At 41.0% G+C, this 12,538-nt stretch overlaps 1 protein-coding gene and 1 non-coding gene across 6 annotated transcripts in view; both read right to left on the reverse strand.

Moving 5' to 3' along the window:
* The window catches only part of OPCML (opioid binding protein/cell adhesion molecule like), a 502,807-nt gene that overhangs the window by 154,001 nt on the left and 336,268 nt on the right, over positions 1-12,538 (reverse strand). The gene's annotated exons all lie outside the window — the stretch shown is intronic.
* On the reverse strand, positions 11,832-11,904 carry TRNAG-CCC (transfer RNA glycine (anticodon CCC)). Its single transcript has one exon. It is a non-coding gene; the product is annotated as a tRNA-Gly (tRNA).

Consider the following 12,538-nt stretch of genomic DNA (forward strand, 5'->3'; position numbering starts at 1 on the left):
ACAAGGACTTTGCATTTTGTTTCAAGTGCAATGAATGAGACCACATTCACGTCTTTGATCTACAGCCTAGTTCATATCTAAAGAAGAGATCTACTTGTAGTGTCTGGAAGGCACTGAAGTAGGGGCTGGGCAGGAGGAGGTGCAGAGAAAGAAAGGCCAGCCAGGAGGCTGGGTAGGTCAAGGGCGAGATAATCATAAGGACAGACATGGGAGAGAACAGGTTGGGTTTGAGATAAAATTCAGAGGTACAGCCAGAAGGACCAACCACTGATTGGGTGCTGGGGTTTGGGGCTTGGGGAGGAGAATCCAGATGACTTCCAGGATTAGTTTAACAAGGAATGAACTCATTGGTTAACGATTAAACTATCTAATTGGTTCATTAATGTTGCTTGTCTTGGAACCATGAAAAATCAATTCTTGGAGAAAGACAGCTTTATTAGATTAGAGAAAAAAATATGATGATCATAATAGTTAACATTTTAAGAGGATTTGCTGGTGTTAAACAGTGTGCCAACTATGTAAATATATTCTCAGCCAATTTTCCATAACACTAATGAAGAAAGTTGTATGTCACTCCACCTCTGCAAGCTTACAGAAATTAACAAGCTTTGTCAAAGCCACACAAATAGTTAAGAAGGAGAGTAAGGATGGGTAACTCCAACCTGTTCTTAAGCATGATTCTATACTGTCTCTTACCTACCACCTACTGGTCTACAAGGCTGCTGAATATCCAGACGGTGACATGAGTAAGTGCATACTTAGATGAGACTTAATATTTTTCACCCTTGACACAAAAAAGGCATATTAAAAGAGAAGGTGTCATAAATACTCAAATAAATGGAAGTTAAATAATTTTGAGGTAACAGATTTCACTTACTGATCTGTCAAAAAAATTTTGTAATACCATTTCCTCTTGGCACAGACATGAGACTATTGTAACTGTGCTATGATATTAGTAATTACTGAACTCCTTTAAAAATATATGCATAAGAGAAAATATCAAGAAGAAATTCAGCAGAAGTTCTAATAGACTACTGAACTGATTGGGTAATAATATTTGTATATTTTTAAACCATATTGAGATATATGCTTTCATAATTTAAAAATTACTATTTATATAAATTTACCTAACACATTTATAAGAACTTTCACATCTATAAATTTCCAATTCAAAAAATTCTTTGTCAAATCATGAGTATCATATTTCTTTCAGAAAATCTAATGAACATAAGATGTGGAATAGATACCGCATAGCACAGTATGGACCAGGGAGAGAAAAGTGTCAACTTCCAAAGGGATGTGCTGACTTAACTCAAGAGATTCTGTTGGTCACGGGTGAATACCAAATTATATCACCAAGTCCAAAACAGGTATGAAAGTCTAAGATGCTCAGGTCTGGAGAAAATAATGCATGATCTGATTTCCTGAACTACCCTTCATTTCAGATGGACTGCAACATACCTTCGAGAGGGCATTCTTTAATCAAATGATGGGGATCCTAAAAAGAACTGTCCTTTCACTATTGTCAGCATGTCAGCAAAGACAACAAACTTTGGTTCTGCTGCCCTCCTGTTGGATAAATCTCATAACAACAAATCCCAACACAAAAGAACAGCTCTAAGAATTTTTGAACCATTCTGCTTTCTGCCCTTTTTACACATTTTCATCACAACACTTCATACATCACTTTTGTAATTGTCTGCTTCTTCCCCTGGTGAATGAAATCCTTGAGAACAGGACTCATACCTTTTTTTTTTTCTTTTTTTTTTTTTCTTTTTGCGGTATGCGGGCCTCTCACTGTTGTGGCCTCTCCCGTTGCAGAGAACAGGCTCCGGACGCGCAGGCTCAGCGGCCATGGCTCACGGGTCCAGCCGCTCCGCGGCATATGGGATCCTCCCAGACCGGGGCACGAACCCGTATCCCCTGCATCGGCAGGCGGACTCTCAACCACTGCGCCACCAGGGAGGCCCAGGACTCATACCTTTGACCTTTATCACCTACTACCTAGCACAGAGCATGGCTCTTGACAGAGCATTAAGCATTTGTTTAATGAGTAAATCAATAAATCCATCCATCTAGTCCAGTGCACTCACTTTACAGATAAAACCTAAGCCCACACTGCTAGTTAATGGCAGAGCCAGGACTACACGTGATGTTTCTCATCTCTCAGATTTCCCAACCCCCAGTTTATAGCAGCTGCTATGTCTATTTCAAGCATGTATGCATAATACAAAATTAAATCAAAATTGAAAAAATAATTCCTTCCCTTGAGATGACTGGGATAAATTTGACCTGCATTGGAAAATACCATTTTCAATGTATAATCAGAATTTTGTGTCTCAGGGAACGGAGGAGCTGTTCTCGGTGACGGCGTCCACGTGTGGCTTGAGCAGTGGTTTGTAGGAGGCCTGGGACAGTGGAGCTGCGTCAGGAAAAGGGAGGAGGAGGGGACGGGGGAAGGAGAAAAGTATACTGAGAGTGTGATCCAGGGAGAGAAGGATTTTAAAAAGTAAATTAAAAAATATAGCATGTTGAGCAAGCAATAATATTTCTACAAAAGTGATAGTGAAATGGAATGGGGCCCAGCATCACATAATAAATGTGTCCCCATCCTGCTGCATGAAAATCTGTGGGCAACTTATTAACAAGCAGATGGTTCTCCCTCACACCTGTCTCTATCACGACTCTTTTACTTCTTTTTCTTTTTTTTTGCTGAATTGCAGGTTTCCATTAATGAAAACTCTGAAGATTCTAAAACCTATTTCAGCTCTGGAAGCTGCCTACAGAAAAGCAACTACAGCATGAAAGAGGTAAAGGCATTTGGGGGAGATGGGGCCTGGGTTTACTTCATGGGCACCACAGAACTCTCAGAGTCCCATAGAATTAGGACCTGTGCATACAGAATAAAATGGAAATTTCCTTCCATGTCATTTAAAGGTCTTGGAGAAAATCCACACTAGCACTTAGGATCTTTAGGCTTTGAGCTTCAATTGGATGGAGCAGGGGAATCAGCCTTAGAATTTTGGAGCTGGCTTGCTTTCTGGGGCTCTGTCTACCCTGCACCTCGGCTGTTTTTCCCAAGGTCAGATCAGCCAAGGGCCATGGATAACGATGCATCATTTGATTTGGCTGTGAGTCAAATACAGCTTTTCCTAACAGGCACTGACCCTCTGTTGTGTTTGGCTACAATTTTAGAGAATAGGTGGGTACACTGTTATAGTGAAGAGAAGTGGCTTTGGAATCAGTTGGATCTGGAGATGGTCCTGCCTCAACCATTTGGCAGTGTGACAGCAAGCAAGTGATTCAGCCTCCTGAGACCAGATTTCCATATGTGTCACACAGGCCCCTGAGTTTTTGTGTAGATTATATGAGAAAATGAGTGTAAAGTGCTTATCACAGAGCCTAACAAAGAGTTAAGTGATCAACAAAGTTTGGGTATTATTATTACACTTGGACCAAGTATTAATTGCAAAAATGCCTAAGAGACTGGAAACATATGCCTGCCTCTGTCTATATCCTTCTTTCTTTGTGTCTCTCTCTTCCTTGTCTTTCTTTTACAAAAACTACCAGCTTGAGCCTGCACTACGGGTTTGTCCTTAGACAACAGTGATTCTATGAAAGCAAAACATCTCCTAACTTGTGTGTTGGGGCCAGTAAGAAAGCAACCTAGAAAGAGAGGAAATGACAAAGAAGCAGAGGAACTTTCCATGCCCATCATATCCTTCAGTCCTCAAGGGGCAGAGTAACAGCCCCTAAGAGTGAGGTGTCCGTCGTGTGGCCCCCGAAGAGACATGTGAGCCAGGTTGTGGGTCACCACAGCTATGAGGTGAGGAAGGGTTCTTGCTCCTGTGATTGGCAGACATGTCACGCAGACTGAACAGGGCTCCTGGTCTCGGGGAAACTATCTCCTTTACTCTGAAGTGCTAAGCACCATATCTTTCCCAAAGTGTGTGGAAATGGCATTTGGTTTAAAAAGTGTAGCAAAATGAACCCATGGGACTTGGCTTCCCATTGAAATCACTGGGTTGTAAATGGACTAGAATGCTTAAGAGGCATCTGGAGGCTGTGCTCCCCCCTCCCATGTGGCAGAGTTACAGGTGGTAGTTTTGCTCCCACAGGTGTCTCTAGCATACCCCCTTGAATCATCTAAATTCGGATAGTATCACTACTGAAGCTACCTCTGCTGCTTCTCTCTGATGCATGTCAACAGCATTTAGTATTTATTGAAGCATCATCCTTTTGGTTAAATATAGAACACAAGAAATGTCTAATCAAAGTGTTTGATGATATAGAAAAATCAAAGAAAGAAAAAGAACCAATATGCTATTTAGTCTGTGAAGTCTAACCTATTATTCCTTCTATTCTTCCAGCAACGTTTCCCAGCCACCCTAGCTTTAAAACAGCTTGATTTGGACTTATTAGTACTATGTCTTTTCATAACATGCCATATGCAAAGATATTTAATAACAGAGGCACATTTTTTTCTTTGTTGAATATGAATAAAGCTGAAATAAAAGAGGATAACATCCAGGCATTTACAAGAGACTATATTTAACCTCTCTCTAAGAGCTTTCAAAGTATGGCTCATATACCAACAGATATGGCTCACATCTGTTTGCCCTGTGATGATTCAAGGGCTTCTACTGGCCTCTTATTCTTGATTCCTTCCTGCTAACAAGCTTCAAAATCACCCCAAACTTTGTCAGAACCAAGACAAAGCCAAGGAAAAATCTCATTCCAATCAGGGCTTTGAGCTCCTAAAAGGTTTTGTGGTGAGGCTTGACACTGACTATAGTGATAAATGATTAACAGTGAGGCCTGAAAAGCATGAGGTTTACGTAGAACACAGTGAGAAGGGAAATGCTGTGAGCAGACAGCACGTGACACAGGGCCTGACCGCTGTCAATCATGGCTTCACTGCTACAGAATTTTTGAGTTTGTGTGTATAGGTTACAGTGTATTTGTATAAAACATACAAGGGTACAACAAATATAAATATGCTTTCTATGTATGCATATGTGTGTTTTTATTTAACAGGTTAAATACATGCACTTTAATGTCGCATAGTTTTCTTTCATTCCATACATTTGGCATGAGCTTTTTTTAATGGACTCAAGTCTCTACCTGAAATACCACCTTGTTCCTTAACCACTTTATCCACTCTTGTTTTCTTTCAAGACCAAGCTTACAGGTCATGTCTTCCATGAAATGGCTCTAACAAGTCGCACTTCAGTCATGGTTTCTTTCATCCTCTCGTCCAACAAATGATTAGTAAGCATATACCAGGTATCAGGCACATGCTAGGGGTTTAGAGATGCAAGAGAGAACAAGACCCCGGCCAAACTCTGCTCCTCTTTCCCCTCTCACACTGTGCCAATTTCTCCTATAATACCTGTCACTTTTTATTGCAATTGTAGTGTGTGTGTCTGTGTCACCTACTAGAAAACCAACTTCTGGATTTGGGGAACAGCTTTTAAAAACATGACCACTGCATTCTAGGCCTTGCAGGCCACCTGGAACATAGTAAGTGCTCAACAAATTTGTTGAAATAAAATGAAAGTTTAAAAAGGAAAGCTGAGGCATGGCAGACATGTAGAAGGTCAATATTTCTGACTACTAAAATAATTTGCCAGTGCACCACTTCTACGAACATGGAACTGAATATGCAACAGGCACCATGAAAACAAGTATCAACACATTTTGTCTAAGAAAAAAACTCCTCTCATTTTGTCTCTAAGCAGTGCTTAGAAAATTTCATAAATACATTGTAATGTTAATCAAGAATAAGTTGATACGCAATGTTTGATGTGCCAAAAAGTACATTTGCACTATAATTTGTTTCTCAGGCCATGGAGAGAAGTACAGGGAAAATGGTCTGCCTCTGAATTTAATACTAATAACTCCCCAATTGATCAGCCTTTATACATTGAAATTTGAGTCGCTTAATATTCTTTCTCTCATAGTCTGGTCAATATTCATGTGCATTTTCTAGTTAATGTTTCTTTTTATACTAAAGCCAACCTTTTAAAAGATTTTCTTCAGTAGAACTTGGCTTATCTTGGGGAGGTTGTTCACTCTCCTTTAGCTCAGAAACAAGTTTTAAGGAAGGGGCTTTACTAGTTTTGTGATCAATTTTATTGTTAGCAATAAAAACCCTGAGCCCAGCACAAACCAAAGATCTCTGACCCAGAAAAAAAACCAAAGTGACAGGATCCTGTTTCACTTTTCCAGACAGGCTTTGTTGGGTTCCACTCATTCTGTTACCAAAACATCAACTTGAAAGAAGCCACCAAGTGCCTTCACATAGTTGTATGTAAAGGCATCTGTAGTCTTCCTTCATATGTATTTTTACACAAATGGGATCATACTACAAGTCTTGTTCTGCAACTTATCTTTTAAAATTTAACACTATTACTATATCTCCCTAGATAAGAGCAGATTGATCTATTTCATCCTTTTTATCTGCTGCAAAATATCCACAGTAATTCCGAGCCATGATATATTCAAACATTCCTCTTTAGGTGAACATTTAGGTTGTTCTCAGAGATGTTTATGGCTAATCTCAATCACTGGTTTCCAAATTTACATAACTGAATACAGAAGGTTCTGACATTCCACAGTTTTATATATGGGACTTGAACATCGCTGATTTTGGTATATGCGGGGGTTCTAGAACCAATCTTCTGCAGATACCAAGGGACAACTGTAATCATTTTTTAGGTTCAAATGAAATTTTATAGAGCTCTCCAAAATACAGAACACCATAAACAAAAGGCTTCCTCTAGTCAAAGTTAGATTCAGGCAAGGGGCGTGTGTTGGGTCTGGAGCCCACCTGTGCAGCTTTGGGGTCTCTTGCTGAGCTGCTGTGCCCACATGCTACCGCAGTGCCCTCTGAGCCACCCTGATCAAACCTGCTGCTCCCACAATGCGTTCTGGAAAACCTAAAGGACCAGGACAAAATGCCTAATGATTCTCTGTTCTTAACAATAAAATTATCTGACACACTGGCCCAGAGATTTGAGAAGGCACTATTGCAGTGGGTGTCTTCCAGCTTCCAATTGGAGATATTTGCAATCCTGAAGATTATGTGTGTGACAACCATGGTGACAGGAAATAGACTTCACATGTGCATAAAAGTGGGAGGACTGTGGGTCAAGGCAAGTCCCCTGGCCTCTCCACATGGAGTTTCCTCTCTTATTACTTAAGATGATGAGTGGCTGGAGTTTATGGGGTATGAGATGGACTGTAAGACTTTTTTTTTTTTTTTTTTTTTTTTTTTTGCAGTACGCGGGCCTTTCCCTGTTGTGGCCTCTCCCGTTGCGGAGCACAGGCTCCGGATGCACAGGCTCAGCAGCCATGGCTCACGGGCCCAGCCGTTCCACAGCATGTGGGATCTTCCCGGACTGGGGCACGAACCTGTGTCCCCTGCATCAGCAGGCGGACTCTCAATCACTTCGCCACCAGGGAAGCCCTGTAAGACATTTTTTATTGCAACAAATTTGTCTTCCAAATGATGCCTTCTGTGGGCTAAAAATAAAGTGCATTTTCGGCTCCTATGTACATCAACTGAAAAGAAGAGCCAGCAGCCCTGATATAAAACAGCAACAAAATAATTTGGGACCAAAATGTATCTTTAATTCAAAGCAGATAATTCATATTCTGTTAAATGAGAAATTATAAGTAGGTAAACATCCAGGTTATTGTTTTCTACAAGAGGTCAATTCCTCGACACTAATGCATATCATACTCTGTAATTTTCAGGGACTCAGAAAATATCTGTTGAATCAGTTAACTTTAATGAAATTTGTTTTTTGGTTGTCAGTATATAATGTATATGCATATCAAAAGAACAGAAGGGAACTAAATCACATCCAGAAAATTAATCAAAAGAGCTGATTGTGGAATGACCATATGGGGTTAGAAATTAAAACAAAAAGTTCTGCAGCGCCAGCAACTGTCTGTAAACCCGTCCCCCATGTGAGCACAATTGTGAAAGCATTCTTTCTGCTCAGACCATCCTCCTCCCTCTTCTGTATCACTGATCCCCTCACCCCGGCCTCCCAGAGCTGCCTGTTCTGCTCTCATCTGCATCCTCAAATATCAGTATAAAACTCCCCACTTTGAAACTCTGCCTAAGACTTCTTAATAAGACACGCCTCATGGTTATGTGAACATATATCTCAGATTTTCAAGAACTGCCAATTTTAAAGTAATCAATCTTACTTTCTCCAGGAATACACTCATTTGTCAAAACACATGTCTTGATTAGGAAATACGGCCATTATACTGATGCTACAAAGTTATCCCTCCCTCCTTCACATTACTTTACATCCCATCAAAACTGCCATTCATTACAAAAAGGCAACTGAAGAATATCTGATGCAATTAAAGTGGGAAATAACTTGACCAGTAGTGATAGCTGTTTTTTAGGAAGAGGCTTATTGCAAAGCCATGAGTCTCTAATTCTAGCAGATACATATTCGTCCATGAGGACTTTTCTAGTGCCCACCTAACTACACCTTGACGAACCATGGATGCAAACAACTTACTCATTTTTTCTGTTTTGTAAGTTTCCTTATATTATTTTTCTCCAAATGAGGTGGAAGGGGTACACCTGTTGATAGGTACCTACGAAAACAGAAGCCGCAAAAGGCCATGGCATTTTGGTGGCAAATGATAGTTACCTTGTGGGATGTTACTGTATCAATGTTTTCCTGTCTTCGTTAATTCCCTTAATCATAAATATTCCATGCATTCCCCTTTCCTCCAGGCACTGTGAGTCATGTCTGCTCAGAAAGACACTGTTCTCACAGGCTGCCCCTCACAGCCATGTGAGAGGAAGACACTTCAGCGTTCCCTACGCAAGTGTTTACTGAATTCTCAAACAGGAAACGGCTTCGCAGAAACACACATCTCAGAGGAGCCTTCTGCACAGATGTCAGATTTCGGTAGAATCCTCCCGGAGGCATACAGATCCCACAATGGCCTATTTTTAGTCCTGATAATTAACGTTGGAAGAGAAAGGGAGGAGGATGAAAATGTAGCTCCAGCAGAAAAGCAATTACCATCGATGTCATATATTCTCACCTACAAGATGTGCTATTTTCAAAGAAATAGAGAAAGCTTCTCCAAACCTACAGATTTTTCAACGACATCTCCCATGAAGTAGACGTTTAAATCTTCCTCTTCAGAATTCTAGAAAGAGCTTGGACTCATAGGTTAATATATGCAGCAAGTGTTATACCAGTGTGGATTTTACTACTACAAAAAAAGATGTTTGTTTTGAAGTCCCAGAAAGCAAGAATTTGCATCCCTCGCACACACCGAATAATCATGATGAGCAGTTTCAACAAAAGCTGGCGATGCCTTCATTCTCCTTTGCATGAAGTCCCCAGTATCTAATTTTTAAGACATTTTCCCACTCCGTTATAACTTCACTGAAATTGGTCTTGTCTGTGAAGACTTCTGCATTGTCTGTGGATTCATCCACATCTGTTAAATAAGGGCACTTTGGTCCACCTGCGTGAAACCCAGTCTGTGATGAAATACAGGACAATCTAGGGTCCCCCAGAGTCCAGAAACACAGTGAAAGGGATGGCAGGCACCTCATCATGCTCAGACAAGGTTTCCTCTGCAAGCACGGCCATGCTCACTTTCCCTAAATCCACAGCTCAGGGCTGAGGTCCTGGAGGGGAGAGGCGGGAGTTGCATCACAGAGAACCACAGATGACTTTGATTGTCTTTTAATATTATTTATTAAAAAAATTTTTTTTGCTGCATTGGGTCTTTGTTGCTGCACTCAGGCTTTCTCTAGCTGTGGCAAGCAGGAGCTACTCTTTGTTGCAGTGTGCAGGCTTTTCTCATTGCAGTGGTTTCTCTCTTGTTGCAGAGCACAGGCTCTAGGCGTGTGGGTTTCAGTAGTTGCCGCATGCAGGCTCAGTAGTTGTGGTGCACGGGCTTAGTTGCTCCGCAACATGTGGAATCTTCCCGGACGTGGGCTCGAACCCTTGTTCCCTGCATTGGTAGGCGGATTCTTAACCACTGCACCACCAGGGAAGTCCCTGACTTTGATTTCTGAATCGAGTTCTCTTTTTAATGAACCTCTCTGCTCTATGCATCCTTTCCTTCTTGGAAATCTGCTCTCCTCACTTCTGTGAATGTTGCACAAAGTTTAGTCTTTTCCTGACAGCTTCCCCTCCATTTCCATCACAGCCTGCTTTCCTTCCGGCCGCCCCAGAAATGTTGGCATTGCACAGGGATCCACACACCTTCCCAAATCTAAATGTCCAGACCAGTCTCTGTCAGGATTTGCACTCATGGATTCACGTTTGCCAGGTGGCTCCTACTGATGTCACAGAAGTCTCAAATTCACCACATCCAAAGTGGCCTTAGTACGTTTCCCTCCAAGCCAGTCCCGTCTCCTATGCCTGCATCTCGTCACTGGGCCTGTGGCCCCCTCAGTCACCCAATGGACCTGCACGTGTGTGTCTTCCATGGCCATTGGCTCTTTTCCTCCACATCCAGTCTATCACAAGTTCATGCAATATCGTCTCCAAAAGAGTTCTGGAATCCATACACTCTTCTTTACCTCTGCCATTGTTACCCTGGTGCAGTCCCTCATCTTCACTTGCCTGGACAACCATGGCAGCTTCCTGAAGGGCCTCCCTTTTTCCACATTCTCAAATTCATCCTCCATCTGCCAGGGAGATCTTTCCAAAACATCATCAGAACTATGAGATTGCCCACCTTAAAACCTTTCAGTTATTCCTTTAGCATCTGCAGGATAAAATCAAAACTCCTTACAGTGGTGTAACACCTGGTCCCTGCTTTTGTTCCTAATCTTGTGTATGCCTAGAGACTGTCATCCTGCCTGAAATTCAGCATTCTAGCACACTGAGCTGTTTGAAGTTTTTCTCGTATATGTTGCTTTTTTTAAAATTGAAGTATAGTTGATTTACAATATTGTGTTAGTTTCAGGTGTACAGCAAAGTGATTCAGTTACCTATCTGTGTGTGTGTATATATGTATATTTTCAGATTATTTCCCTTACAAGATATTGAATACAGTTCCCTGTATTATACAGTAAATCCTTGTTGCTTATCTATTTTATGCATAGTAGTTTGTATCTCTTAATCCCATACTCCTAATTTATCCCTTCCCTTCTCCCTTTCCCCTTTGATAACAGTAAGTTTGTCTTCTATGTCTGTTTGAGTCTGTTTCTGTTTTGTATATAGATTACTTTGTATTATTTTTTAGATTCCACATATAAGTGATATCATATGGTATTTGTCTTTCTTTGTCTGACTTACTTCACTAAGTATTATATTCTCTTGGTCTATCCATGTTGCTGCAAATGACATTATTTCATTATTTTTTATGACTGACTAATTTTCCAGTGTGTGTGTGTGTGTGTGTGTGTGTGTGTTTGTGTGTGTGTACGTACAATATATATACCACATCTTCTTTATCCATTCATCTGTTGATGGACACTTAGGTTGTGTTCATGTCTTGGCTATTGTAAACAGTGCTGTTATGAACATTGGGGTGCATGTATCTTTTCTAATTATAGTTTTCTCTGGATATATGCCCAGGATTGGGATTGCTAGATCATATGATAACTGTATTTTTAGTTCTTTAAAGGAACCTTCATCCTGTTCTCCATGGTGGCTGCACCAATTTACATTCCCACCAACAGTGCAAGAGGGTTCCCTTTTCTCCACACCCTCTCCAGCATTTATTATTTGTAGACATTTTTAAAAATATATTTATTTGGCTGCACCAGGTCTCAGTTTTTGGCATGCGGGACTTTAGTTGCGGCATATGGGATCTAGTTCCCTGACCAGGGATTGAACCTGGGCCCCCTGCATTGGGAGTGCAGAGTCTTAGCCACTGGACCATCAGGGAAGCCCCTATTTGTAGACTTTTTGATGATGGCTATTCTGACTGGTGTGAGGTGATACCTCATTGTAGTTCTGATTTGCATTTCTCTAATGATTAGTGATGTTGAGCATCCTTTCATGTGCCTGTTGGCCATCTGCTAATCTTCTTTGGAGAAATATATTTAGGTCCTCTGCCCATTTGTTGATTGGATTGTTTTTTTTTTCAATATTGAGTTGTATGAGCTCTTTGTATATTGTGGATATTAGCCCCTTATTGTTTGCATCAATTTGCAAATATTGTCCCGATTTTGTAGGTTTTTTGTTTTTTTTTGTTTGTTTTGTTTTTTGCTATGCAAAAGTGTGTTGCTTTTATCCTCTCTTTAGTTGGACCATGCCTCCTTAATTAACTCCGTCACAACTTCCATGCCAGACTTAAGAAACTCTCCTTATCCTAAGACACAGCTCCAGATCCTTCCCTGGTAGAGTTCCCCTAACACCCACCGTGCTTTGTGCTCACTCTATCACTGCACTTGCCAGTGATACAATCCACTAGGGAACAAACTCCACCAGGGCAAGGACTTTATCTTCTTCACCCTAGTGTGCCCAGAGTCTGGAACACAGGTTTGTGTCCACTTTTGTTTGCCAATGTTTCCAAATAT

This window comes from Mesoplodon densirostris, chromosome 7 (assembly GCF_025265405.1).
Source record: "Mesoplodon densirostris isolate mMesDen1 chromosome 7, mMesDen1 primary haplotype, whole genome shotgun sequence".
Classification (NCBI taxonomy): domain Eukaryota; kingdom Metazoa; phylum Chordata; class Mammalia; order Artiodactyla; family Ziphiidae; genus Mesoplodon; species Mesoplodon densirostris.